Raw genomic sequence first — 11,702 nt, forward strand, 5'->3', positions numbered from 1 at the left:
GGCTGAGGATTTGTATCTGTAGAACGGCGGGACTGTTCCTGGAGTGTGCACTAGAGGGCGCTCATATACCACAGAGACGTCTCGTGTAGCTGCAGCCTCGTCTTGTGATCCCATTTATAACAAGCATAGCTCCCAACTGTCACTCATTTCCAGGGACTGTCTGATCTCCAGGGATTGTCTGATCTCCAGGGACTGTCTCTGATCTCCGGGTCTGTCTGATTTCCAGGGACTGTCTGTGATCCCTGGGTCTGTCTGATCTCCAGGGACTGTCTCTGATATCCAGGGATTGTCTCTGATCTCCAGGGATTGTCTGTGATCTCCAGGTCTGTCTGATTTCCAGGGACTGTCTGTGATCTTCAGGGACTGTCTCTAATCTCCAGGGACTGTCTCTGATCTGTCTGATTTCCAGGGTCTGTCTGATTTCCAGGGACTGTCTGTGATCTCCTGGTCTGTCTGATTTCCAGGGACTGTCTGATTTCCAGGGACTGTCTGTGATCTTCAGGAACTGTCTCTAAACTCCAGGGACTGTCTGATTTCCAGGGATTGTCTCTGATCTCCAGGGACTGTCTCTAATCTCCTGGTCTGTCTGATTTCCAGGGACTGTCTCTAATCTCCAGGCACTGTCTGATCTGCAGGTCTGTCTGATCTCCAGGGACTGCCTCTGATCTCCAGGGACTGCATCTGATCTCCAGGGACTGTCTCTGATCTCCAGGTCTGTCTGATTTCCAGGGACTGTCTGTGATCTCCAGGAACTGTCTGTGATCTCCAGGAACTGTCTGTGATCTCCAGGGACTGTCTTTGATTTGGAACAAAGTCCCTGTGTCCCTCATCCCTCCTCATTTGCCCCTCATTTTGGTCCCATCTATATATTTGTATGTACAATGTACGATCTATCTTCCAGGAATTGTTTCCCAGAGCTAAACCTTTCATCCGGATTCTGAATGGCTGCATTTGTCACTCACAACCCCCAATATACAGGAATATTAGTGGAAGAAGAAACTCTTCTGGGTATAACTGATCATATTCTTTGTTTAGTTCTCCTTTAAGGGGGTGTGGCAGGGGGTGTGTCCTATACCTGCATCCTTTTACTAATAGGTGTCCCTCATTCCCATCTCAAAAAGTTGGGAGGTATGCATAAGGTGCCCAGTGTGTGCCATCCAGAGCCCCCCCCCAGTGTGTGCCATCCATAGCCCCCCCCCAGTGTGTGCCATCCAGAGCCGCCACCCCCCCAGTGTGCCATCCAGAGCCCCCCCCCCCAGTGTGTGCCATCCAGAGCCCCCCCCCCCCCAGTGTGTGCCATCCAGAGCCCCCCCAGTGTGTGCCATCCAGAGCCCCCCCCCGTGTGTGCCATCCTGAGCCACCCAGAGCCCGCCCCCCAGTGTGTGCCACCCAGAGCCTGCCCCCCAGTGTGTGCCACCCAGAGCCCCTTTAGTGTGTGCCACCAAGAGCCCCCCCAGTGTGTGCAAACCAGAGTCCACCCAGTGTGTGCCACCCAGAGCACCCCCAATGTGTGCCACCCAGAGCCTTCCTGTGAGTGCCATCCAGAACTCCACAGTGTGTGCCACCCAGAGCCCTCTAGAGTGTGCCATCTAGAGTCCCCCCAGTGTGTTCCATTCAGAGCGCCCCAGTGTGTGCCATCCGGAACCCCCCCCCCCCAGTGTGTGCCACCCAGAGTACTCCAGTGAGTGCCAAGCAGTGTGTGCAAACCAGAGCACTCTAGTGTGTGCCATTCAGAGACCCCCAGTGTGTACCACCCAGAGCCCCGCAGTGTGTGCCATCAAGAGCCCTCCAGTGTGTGCCATCCAGAGCCCCTCAGTGTGTGCCACCTAGAGCCCTCCAGTGAGTGCCATCCAGAGACCCCCAGTGTGTGCCACCCAGAGCCCCCAGTGTATGCCATCCAGAGCCCTCAAGTGAGTGCCATCCAGAGACCCCCAGTGTGTGCCACCCAGAGCCCCCAGTGTATGCCATCCAGAGCCCTCTAGTGTGTCCCATCCAGAGCCCCCCTCCAGTGTGTGCCACCCAGAGCCCCCCTCAAGTGTGTGCCACCCAGAGCCCCCCAATGTGTGCCATCCAGAGCCACCCAGTGTGTGCCATCCAGAGCCCTCAAGTGTGTGCCATCCAGAGCCCCCCAGTGTGTGCCACCCAGAACCCTCCAGTGAGTGCCACCCAGAACCCCCCAGTGTGTACCACAGAGCCCCCCAGTGTGTGCCACCCAGAGCCCCCCCAGTGTGTGCCACCCAGAGCCCCCCAGAGTGTGCCACCCAGAGCCCTCCAGTGTGTTCCATCCAGAACCTCACAGTGTGTGCCACCCAGAGCCCTCTAGTGTGTGCCATCCACAACCCTCCAGTGTGTGCCATACAGAGCCCACCAGTGTGTGCCACCCAGAGCCCTCCAATATGTGCCATCCAGAGCCCCCAGTGTGTGCTGTCTAGAGCCCCCCTGTGTGTGCCACCCAGAGCCCCCCATTGTGTACTACCCAGAGCCCTCCAGTGAGTGCCATCCAGAGCCCCCCAGTGTGTGTCACCCAGAGCCCCCAGTGTGTGCCATCCAGAGCCCCCCCAGTGTGTGCCATCCAGAGCCCTTTAGTATGTGCCACCCAGAGCCCCCCTCCAGTGTGTGCCACCCAGAGCCCCCCAAGTGTGTGCCACCCAGAGCCCCCAAGTGTGTGCCATCCAGAGCCCCCACAGTGTGTGCCACCCAGAGCTCCCCAGTGTGTACCACAGAGCCCCCCCAGTGTGTGCCATCCAGAGCACTCTAGTGTGTGTCACCCAGTGCCCCCCAGTGTGTGCCATCTAGAGCCCCCCAGTGTGTGCCATCTAGAGCCCCCCAGTGTGTGCCATCCAGAGCCCCCCAGTTTGTGCCACCCAGAGCCCACCAGTGTTTTCCACCCAAAGCCCTCCAATATGTGCCACCCAGAGCCCTCCAGTGTGTGCCACCCAGAGCCCCTCCAGTGTGTGCCACCCAGAGCCCCCCAGTGTGTGCCACCCAGAGCCCTCCAGCATGTTCCATCCAGAACCTCCCAGTGTGTGCCATCTAGAGCCCTCCAGTGTGTGCCACCCAGAGCCCTCTAGTGTGTGCCATTCACAACCCCCCCAGTGTGTGCCATACAGAGCCCACCAGTGTTTGCCACCCAGAGTCCTCCAATATGTGCCATCCAGAGCCCCCCAGTGTGTGCTATATAGAGCCCTCCAGTGTGTGCCATCCAGAGCCCCCCAGTGTGTGCTGTCTAGAGCCCTCCTGTGTGTGCCATCCAGAGCCCCCATTGTGTGCCACACAGAGCCCTCCATGTGTGGCACCCAGAGCTCCCTACTGTGTGTCATCCAGAGCCCCTCAGTGAGTGCCATCCAGAGCCCTTCAGTGTGTGCCATCCAGAGCCCTTCAGTGTGTGCCATCCAGAGACCCCCAGTGTGTGCCATCCAGAGCCCTCCAGTGTGTGCCATCCAGAGCCCCCCAGTGTGTTCTGTCTAGAGCCCTCCTGTGTGTGCCATCCAGAACCCCCCATTGTGTGCCACCAAGAGCCCTCCAGTGTGTGGCACCCAGAGCTCCCTAGTGTGTGTCATCCAGACCTCCTCAGTGAGTGCCATCCAGAGACCCCCAGTGTGTGCTGTCTAGAGCCCTCCTGTGTGTGCCATCCAGAGCCCCCCATTGTGTGCCATCCAGAGCCCCCCATTGTGTGCCACCCAGAGCCCTCCAGTGTGTGGCACCCAGAGCTCCCTAGTGTGTGTCATCCAGAGCCCCACAGTGAGTGCCATCCAGAGCCCTTCAGTGTGTGCCACCCAGAGCGACCAGTGTGTGCCACCCAAAGCGACCAGTGTGTGCCACCCAGAGCCCACCAGTGTGTGCCACCCAGAGCCTTCCAGTGTGTGCCACCCAGAGCCCTCCAAAATGTGCCATCCAGATCCCCCCAGTGTGTGCCATACAGAGCCTCCCAGTGTGAACCATCCAGAGCCCCCAGTGTATGGTTGTCATACAAATCCCTCTTGCTGTACAGACAAAAAAAATAAGATTCCCCATCAGAGTTCCCCCTTACATCAGGGTCCCAATCAGAGTACCCCTTACATCATATAAAATATTAGTTATGCAAAGAAAAAAATAGAAATACTTGGTTTCTCTGCTTTCAGTAGCAATTGTTATTTTGGTGACAGGGTCTCTTTAAAGCCTGTTTTGTTTTCCTGTAAGCAGATGTAATTATATCTGACAGTTTCTCTGTAAGGAATTTCACAAACCGTGACTCAGAAATGATCAGTCATTGAGAACAATGCTTTGTCATTGCTTCATTAGGTCACTGGGTTTGCTCAGTTAATCTTCGTTCTTTTAAGACAGCTCAGCAGAAACACAATGCAATATATACACTATATTGCCAAAAGTATTTGGGCCAGCCCTCCAAATCATTGGATTCAGATGTTCCAATCACCTCCATGGCCACAGGTGTATACAATCAAACACCTAGGCATGCAAACTGCTTCTACAAATATTTGTGAAAGAATGGGTCGCTCTCAGGTGAATTCAAGTGTGGTACCGTGATAGGTTGTCACCTGTGCAGTAAGTCCATCCGTGACATTTCCTGGCTACTAAATATTCCACAGTCAACTGTTAGTGGTATTATAACAAAGTGGAAGCAACTGGGAACAACAGCAACTCAGCCACCAAGTTGTAGGCCACGTAAAATGACAGAGCGGGGTCAGTGCACAGAAGTCGCCAACTGTCTGCCGATTCAATAGCTAAAGACCTCCATACTTCATGTGGCCTTCAGATTAGCACAACAAAAGTGCGTAGAGAGTTTCATGGAATGGGTTTCCATGGCCGAGCAGCTGCATCCAAGCCTTACATCACCAAGTGCAGTGCAAAGCTTCGGATGTAGTGGTGTAAAGCACGCCACCACTGGACTCTAGAGCAGTGGAGACATGTTCTCTGGAGTGACCAATCACAATTGCATTGTGCCAAGTGTAAAGTTTGGTGGATTATGGTGTGGGGTTGTATTTCAGGGGTAGAGCTTGGCCCCTTAGTTCCAGTAAAAGGAACTCTTAAGCATACCAAGACATTTTGGACAATTTCATGCTCCCAACTTTGTGGGAACAGTTTGGGGATGGCCCCTTCCTATTCCAACATGACTGCACACCAGTGCACAAAGCAAGGACCATAAAGACATGGATGAGTGAGTTTGGGGTGGAGGAACTTGACTGGCCTGCACAGAGTCCTGACCTCAACCCGATAGAACACCTTTGGGATGTAAGAGAGACTGTAATCCAGGCCTTCTCTTCCGACATCAATGCCTGACCTCACAAATGTGCTTCCGGAAGAATGGTCAAACCTTCCCATAGACACACTCCTAAACCTTGTGTACGGCGTTCCCAGAAGAGTTGAAGCTACATAGTTAGCCTGGCTGAAAAAAGACAAAAGTCCATCCAGTTCAACTATTAAAAAAATATATATATAATCCTACACCCACAGTTGATCCAGAGGAAGGCAAAAAAAACCCAGCAAAGCGTGATCCAATTTGCTCCTGCAGGGAAAAAAATTCCTTTCTGATCCCCCGAGAGGCAATCGGATATTCCCTGGATCAACTTTACCTATAAATGTTAGTATCCAGTTATATTCTGTGTATCTAAGAAAGAATCCAGGACTTTTTTTAAAGCAATTCACTGAGCTGGCCAGAACCAACTCTTGAGGGAGTCTATTCCACATTTTCACAGCTCTTACTGTAAAGAAACCTTTCCGTGTTTGGAGATTACATTTCTTTTCCTCCAGACGTAAAGAGTTCACCCTTGTCCTCTGCAATCACCTCAAGGTGAATAGCTCTACACCAAGTTCACTATATGAACCACTGATGTATTTTTACATGGAGCTGTCATAGCTGCAAAGGGTGGTCCAACTCAATATTGAATTGAACAGAAGGGAGCGCCCCCTTCTGTTCGATTTTATCTCCTGCAGAATACTGCTTCACTCTATGGGGAGCTGCCTTCGCCTGTAATACCCTACCTAGGACCTTTGGATTTTTGGACTTTATCCCTTATATGTTATCTTTTATCTGAACTGTTTGTTATTTGCTTTAGATACTCATATCAGGATCTCCGTATTTGTGTTTCCTTTCCAAGCGCCAATTCTGTTTTGTTCTTCTGTACAACTCAATATTGAATCCTGCGGACTAAGACTGGGATGCCATTTGAGTTCATGTGCGTGTAAAGGAAGGATCCCAATACTTTTGGCAATATAGTGTATATTGTGAAAGCAGAGGACCTCGTAAATAAAATTTGAATGCACACAAACAATTTAATACCCAATTTTTTGGAAAATATAAAAGATGGGGTTGTGTTGAGTAAATAGATACCAAACATATCATGATTCAAAATTGTGTGTGCCTGTAAAATAGCAAAAAAACACATTATTTAAAATGTTTCATAAGTGACACTGTAGGAGCTTTTCTAGGTTAACAATTTAGAGCTAACACTATAATTTTTTTTAAAATAATAAACATGTTTTACTTACCTGCTGTGTGCACTGGATTTCCAAAGAACAGCCCTGACCCTCCTCTTCTTGGGTCTCCTGTCAGTGCTCCTGCCTCCTCCCTACTGTCAGTTGCCCCCAGAGCAAACAGCTTGCTATGGGGGCACCTGAGCAGATGAGCTAATGAGCCACTGCTCTGTGTGTCCATGCACATGCAGAGCCGCAGCTTGGCCCCACCCCTTCTCTTTCCACATTGGCTCACTGGCTGTGATTGTGGCTTCCGCTGCTGTCTCAGCCAATGAGGAGGGAGAGTCCCTGGAGAGCTGAGCCTCTTGTGCACAATGCTTGTTCGCAATGGGGCTCAGGTAAGGACTGGGGGGGGGGGCTGGGAGAGGGAACTGCACACAGAAGCTTTTTCAGTCTGTACAACCACTTTAACCATTAATTATAGTTCTAGGAATATTGCTCTCACCCCGAGGTTTGCGGATGTGTGTGCATTCACACCTGCACATTTCCTAAATACATGCTGCAATCACCAGTCATACCAGCGGTGCCATTTTTAATGGCACCCCAAATGCTGGTAGAAGACACAAATATTGCCGCGCATTTGTTGTGTGCCAAAGTGCGCACTGCAAAAACCACCTGATGTGCCTAAAAAGGTTCTAGAGCTACTTTGGGGCTTTCGTCATGTGTAGGGCAGCCCATTCAAGTGAATGGGATGCCTGAGGCGCAACACATGTTAAAGCACAAAAACCACAAGCAGGAATACACTTTCCCACGACACTCAGGTGTGTATGGGGTCTTAAAGCATCTAAATCCAAAAATGTATATACAGTATTACAGCTTACCAGTCCCTAGATGTGGCGGCTGTGTTAGCTTTTTTTTTAACAGACTTTTATCTCCTTTATTTGCACCAAATTCACAAATGGCACATTTCCTATCCCTGGGTGGCTATACTAACTCCTTCATTGTATCCATGGTCGTCTCCCAGGCTGGACTTCAAGCATGTCTACCTTGGTTCATCTCCATCACAAGTGGGTTCATGGGATCAGTAGCTTACAGAAGGAAGACATTAGGATTTCTGTAACTGGCTCGTATTCTGTTTCCTCAGAGGAAGGGCATGCATCTCCTGAAATGCGTAAGCTTGCCAATTGAAGTGAGGGCTTGGACTTGGTGACATCTCCCCACTGCTGGATCTCCTTCTAGTGTGATTGTTGACAACACTATTATAAGAGCTTGGTATGTTTTTGGCATTTGGAATTTTTAATAAAGTGTTGTTTGGTTAAGCACTAGGCCTTTGCATTCTTCTGTTTATTTTTACAGTTTTCTGTTGAGATTCCCAGTCGGGCAGCATTGGGGAAGTGTGTGGTTTTTGAAGACACATCTGGAGACTACCTGGATTGCTGTCCATTGTTGTGAGTCTATGCTTCTGGAGTACTGGGGCATATGAACATCCTTACCTGGGAAGAGTAAAAGTCCTCCCTCGCAGTAGGACTGTGCTCGTATAGGTTAAAAGTTTTAATCTAAGGGACAGGAAAAGTACTTCTACTTATCATACCCTATGCTCCCCAAGCAGGAGGTGCTCCCCTACACATGATATGATGATGACATCATGGGCAATCAACCAGAGGAGTGTAGGGAACAAGAGGCTGCAAGGGACTGGAGTAGCAGCATGCTGGAGCCTGTGGGAGTGGAGGATCAGTAAGTAAAAATTGCTTTACCCAGGTACACCTGATCAATTGCTTGGTAACACAAATTGCTATTCAGCCAATTAAATGGCAGCAACTCAATGCATTTAGGTTCTAGTCATGGTGAAGACGACTTGCTGAAGGTCAAACTATCATAAGAATGGGCAAGAAAGGGATTTAAGTGACTTTGAACATGGCATGGTTGTTGGTGCCAGATGGGCTGGTCTGAGTATTTCAAAAACTGCTGATCTATTGGGATTTTCATGCACAACCATCTCTAGGGTTTACAGAGAATGGTCCAAAAAAGATAAAAAAATATCCAGTGAGTGGCAGTTGTGGACAAAAATGTCTTGTTGATGTCAGAGGTCAGAGGAGAATGGGCAGACTGGTTCCAGAAGATAGAAAGGCAACAGTAACTCAAATAACCACTTGTTACAATCAAGGTATGCAGAATGCAATCTCTGAATGCATAACACGTCGAGTCTTGGGAACGTTGGCTCCAATTCACACAGGCTCCCCAAAATTGGACAATAGAAGAAAGGAAAAGCATTGCCTAGTCTGATGAGTTTCAATTTCAGCTGCAACATTCAGATGGACAGGGTCAGATTTGGCCATAAACAACATGAGAGCATGGATGCATCCTGCCTTGTATCAACGGTGCAGGTTGTTGGTGGTGTAATGGTATGAGGGATATTTTCTTGGCACACATTGGGCCCTTTAGTACCAAATGATCATCATTTAAACACCACGGCCTATGTGAGTATTGTAGCTGACTATGTCCATCCCACTCCAGTGTCTCAATCTTCTGAAGGCTCCTTCCAGCAGGATAATGCAATATGTCACAAAGCTCAAATCATGTCCAACTGGATTCTTGAACATGACAATGAGTTCCCTTTACTCCAATGGCCTCCACACTCAGCAGATCTCCATCCAATAGAGCACCTTTGGGATGTGGTGGGACGGGAGATTTGCATAATGGATGTGCAACCGAGAAATCTGCAGCAACTGCGTGATGCTATCATGTCAATATGGACCAAAATCTCTAAGGAATGTTTCCAACACCTTGTTGAATCTATGCCATGAAGAATGAAGGCCGTTCTGAAGGCAAAAGGGGGTCCAACCCAATGCTAGCAAGGTGTACCTAAGGAAGTGGCCAGGGAGTCTATACAGGCAGTGAACAGGTACTATTCCCACTTTTGTGTTTGGCACTGTATCTCATTGCGTACAGTTTTCTTAAGCACGTGTTTTTTGTTTTTTTTGCACAGTTCCTAACCTGGAGATCATGTCAGTAACACCACTCTCTGCTGCAGAATGACAACTGCAATCTCCTGGTTCTAGGCTGCCTATCTGATATACCCAAAAAGCAGCCCAACAGCCAATTGAAGGAGTGCACAGCGGGGCATAATACAGAAGATACTAAAAGATGGACGTGGGGTTTACATACACTTTAAATAGGTGTGTCCTTCAATAGGCATAATGTAACCTCAAGCTGAACTCCAGGATAAGTAGATATTGCCTAAATACAAGTCATGTGTATGCTTCCTTTAGTCTTGGTGTTCTTTGAGTATTTCTTCCAGGTCTGTGCAGTAATCCAGTCTGAAACTTTGCCTCTGTTTAGGAGCTTCCTGTAATAAAGACCGCTCACTGATGCTCTCTCTCCTTGTGCAGGGTGACTGGTCTTGACTCCTCCCCCTCATGTAGTTTTCTGCAGGCAGCCTGTAGTGGGTGTGGTCTTCTGGGTCCCTTCCACAGTTCTGCTCAGGATATGTACAGAACAGTGATGACGTCACCGCAGGGGCGGACTGACAACTCATGGGGCCCCCGGGCAATAGGGGATCATGGGGCCCCTGTGTCCTTGCCCAAACTCAAAAAAGCCTATGAAAAAGGTACCAGGGGCACCTCATGGGGCCCCCTACTGACCCCGGGCCATCGGGCAGTGCCCGAATTTCCAAATGGTCAGTCCGCCCCTGTGTCACCGCTACTTTTACAAGGTAATAACTGGGATTGCAAAGGCATCTAATGCACAAAATGGATTTACAGTATACTCTGGTAAGATATTGAGGAATATATTACAAAAATACGTTTTTGTGCCCGAGTTCACCTTTAATTCCATTTAGGTTGGCTGGCTGTTTTATTTGAATTTGGCATGCCAGCAGTTACAGCTAGTGTGCAGTACTCAGATTCCCCACTAAGGGGTACAGTTTCACAAGCAATGGACTGTTATGAGACAGAAGTGTAACAGTAGTTGAATGTAGTTTGAATTTTTATGAAGAATGTAACACCAGGATACAGGATGACAGGTATGGAATACGAGTATGCATATCCAACAAGTATGAAACACAAGATCATTGAAAAGGTTTATTTTTCTGGACTGATTACATAGCACATGGTAATTTAGCACCAACATTTTTATTGTTGATAAACAGTGTAGATTTGTTCTGGTACATAACTCATACATACGGTAGGTACATAGCTCATACTATGTCTCCTGACAACATGGTCATCCTTAAACCCCCGTACACACAATGAGAATATCACATGAATGATCATCCATTTTTTTTATTTGCAAGATATTCTCATATCAAAAGTCAAGAGATTTACTAAGGTTACGAAAACTCTTGTACGACAGAAAATTCGGAAGTGATGTAATGTGTATATTTTCGACGAAAACTGTACTGATTAATCACTTGCCCTCCAGAAGATTCCTTCCCCCCCCCTTCCTGACCAGGCCATTTTTTGCGATACGGCACTGCCTTATTTAACTGACAATTGTGCGGTCATGCAATGCTGCACCCAAATTAAATTTATGTCCTTTTTCCCACAAATTAAGCTTTCTTTCGGTGGTATTTGATTGCCTTTGCGGTTTTTATTTTTTGCGCTATAAACAAAAAAAAGACCGACAATTTTGAAAAGAAAAAAAAAATATTTTTGACTTTTTGCTATAAAACATATCCAATAAAAAATAAAATTTCTTCATAAATTTAGGCCAAAATGTATTCTGCTACATGTCTTTGATAAAAAAAAATCCCAATGTGTAAATTAATTGGTTTTCGTGAACAGGATAGCATCTACAAATGGGGGTATAAATACTGGAATTTTTTTTATACTAGTAATGGTGGCGATCAGCGACTTATAGCGGGACTGCGGCGGGCATTCTGACACTGGGTGGGAACTGTCTAAATGTCACTGATATCCCCAGCGATGCTAATCCAGTGATCAGTGCTAATAAGCACTGACACTGTACTAATGGCACTGGGCAGGAAGGGGTTAACTTGTGGGGCAATCAAAGGGATAACTGTGTGTTTCACATTATGTGCTGTGTTTTTTTTCTGTGTAAGCACACTGCTTTGTGTTGCCTTGCAGAGCAATACAAAGCAGCATGCTGGTGCTGACAGGGGAGAGATCTGTATTGTTTGCAGACAGACTTCTCCCTGTCAGTGTTCCTTGGCTATCACCGAGTGACGGTGGGGAATCTCAGATGTAGCCGCTAATGGCTGCATGCCTTCTACCAAGGAATACAGAATCATATATATATATATGCACACACACACATTATTTTGTGCAGCCCTG

The 11,702-nt window shown here is 48.3% G+C and overlaps 1 long non-coding RNA gene across 1 annotated transcript; it reads left to right on the forward strand.

The window, feature by feature from the left end:
* The first annotated feature begins 83 nt into the window (after positions 1-83).
* Positions 84-7,736, forward strand: LOC149448703 (uncharacterized). The gene is made up of 2 exons (XR_016305804.1): positions 84-1,008; positions 7,556-7,736. It is a non-coding gene; the product is annotated as an uncharacterized LOC149448703 (long non-coding RNA).
* The last annotated feature ends 3,966 nt before the right edge of the window (positions 7,737-11,702 follow it).

Source organism: Staurois parvus, unplaced genomic scaffold (genome assembly GCF_062004578.1).
Source record: "Staurois parvus isolate SC_StPar_1 unplaced genomic scaffold, SC_StPar_1.0 ptg000662l, whole genome shotgun sequence".
Lineage (NCBI taxonomy): Eukaryota > Metazoa > Chordata > Amphibia > Anura > Ranidae > Staurois > Staurois parvus.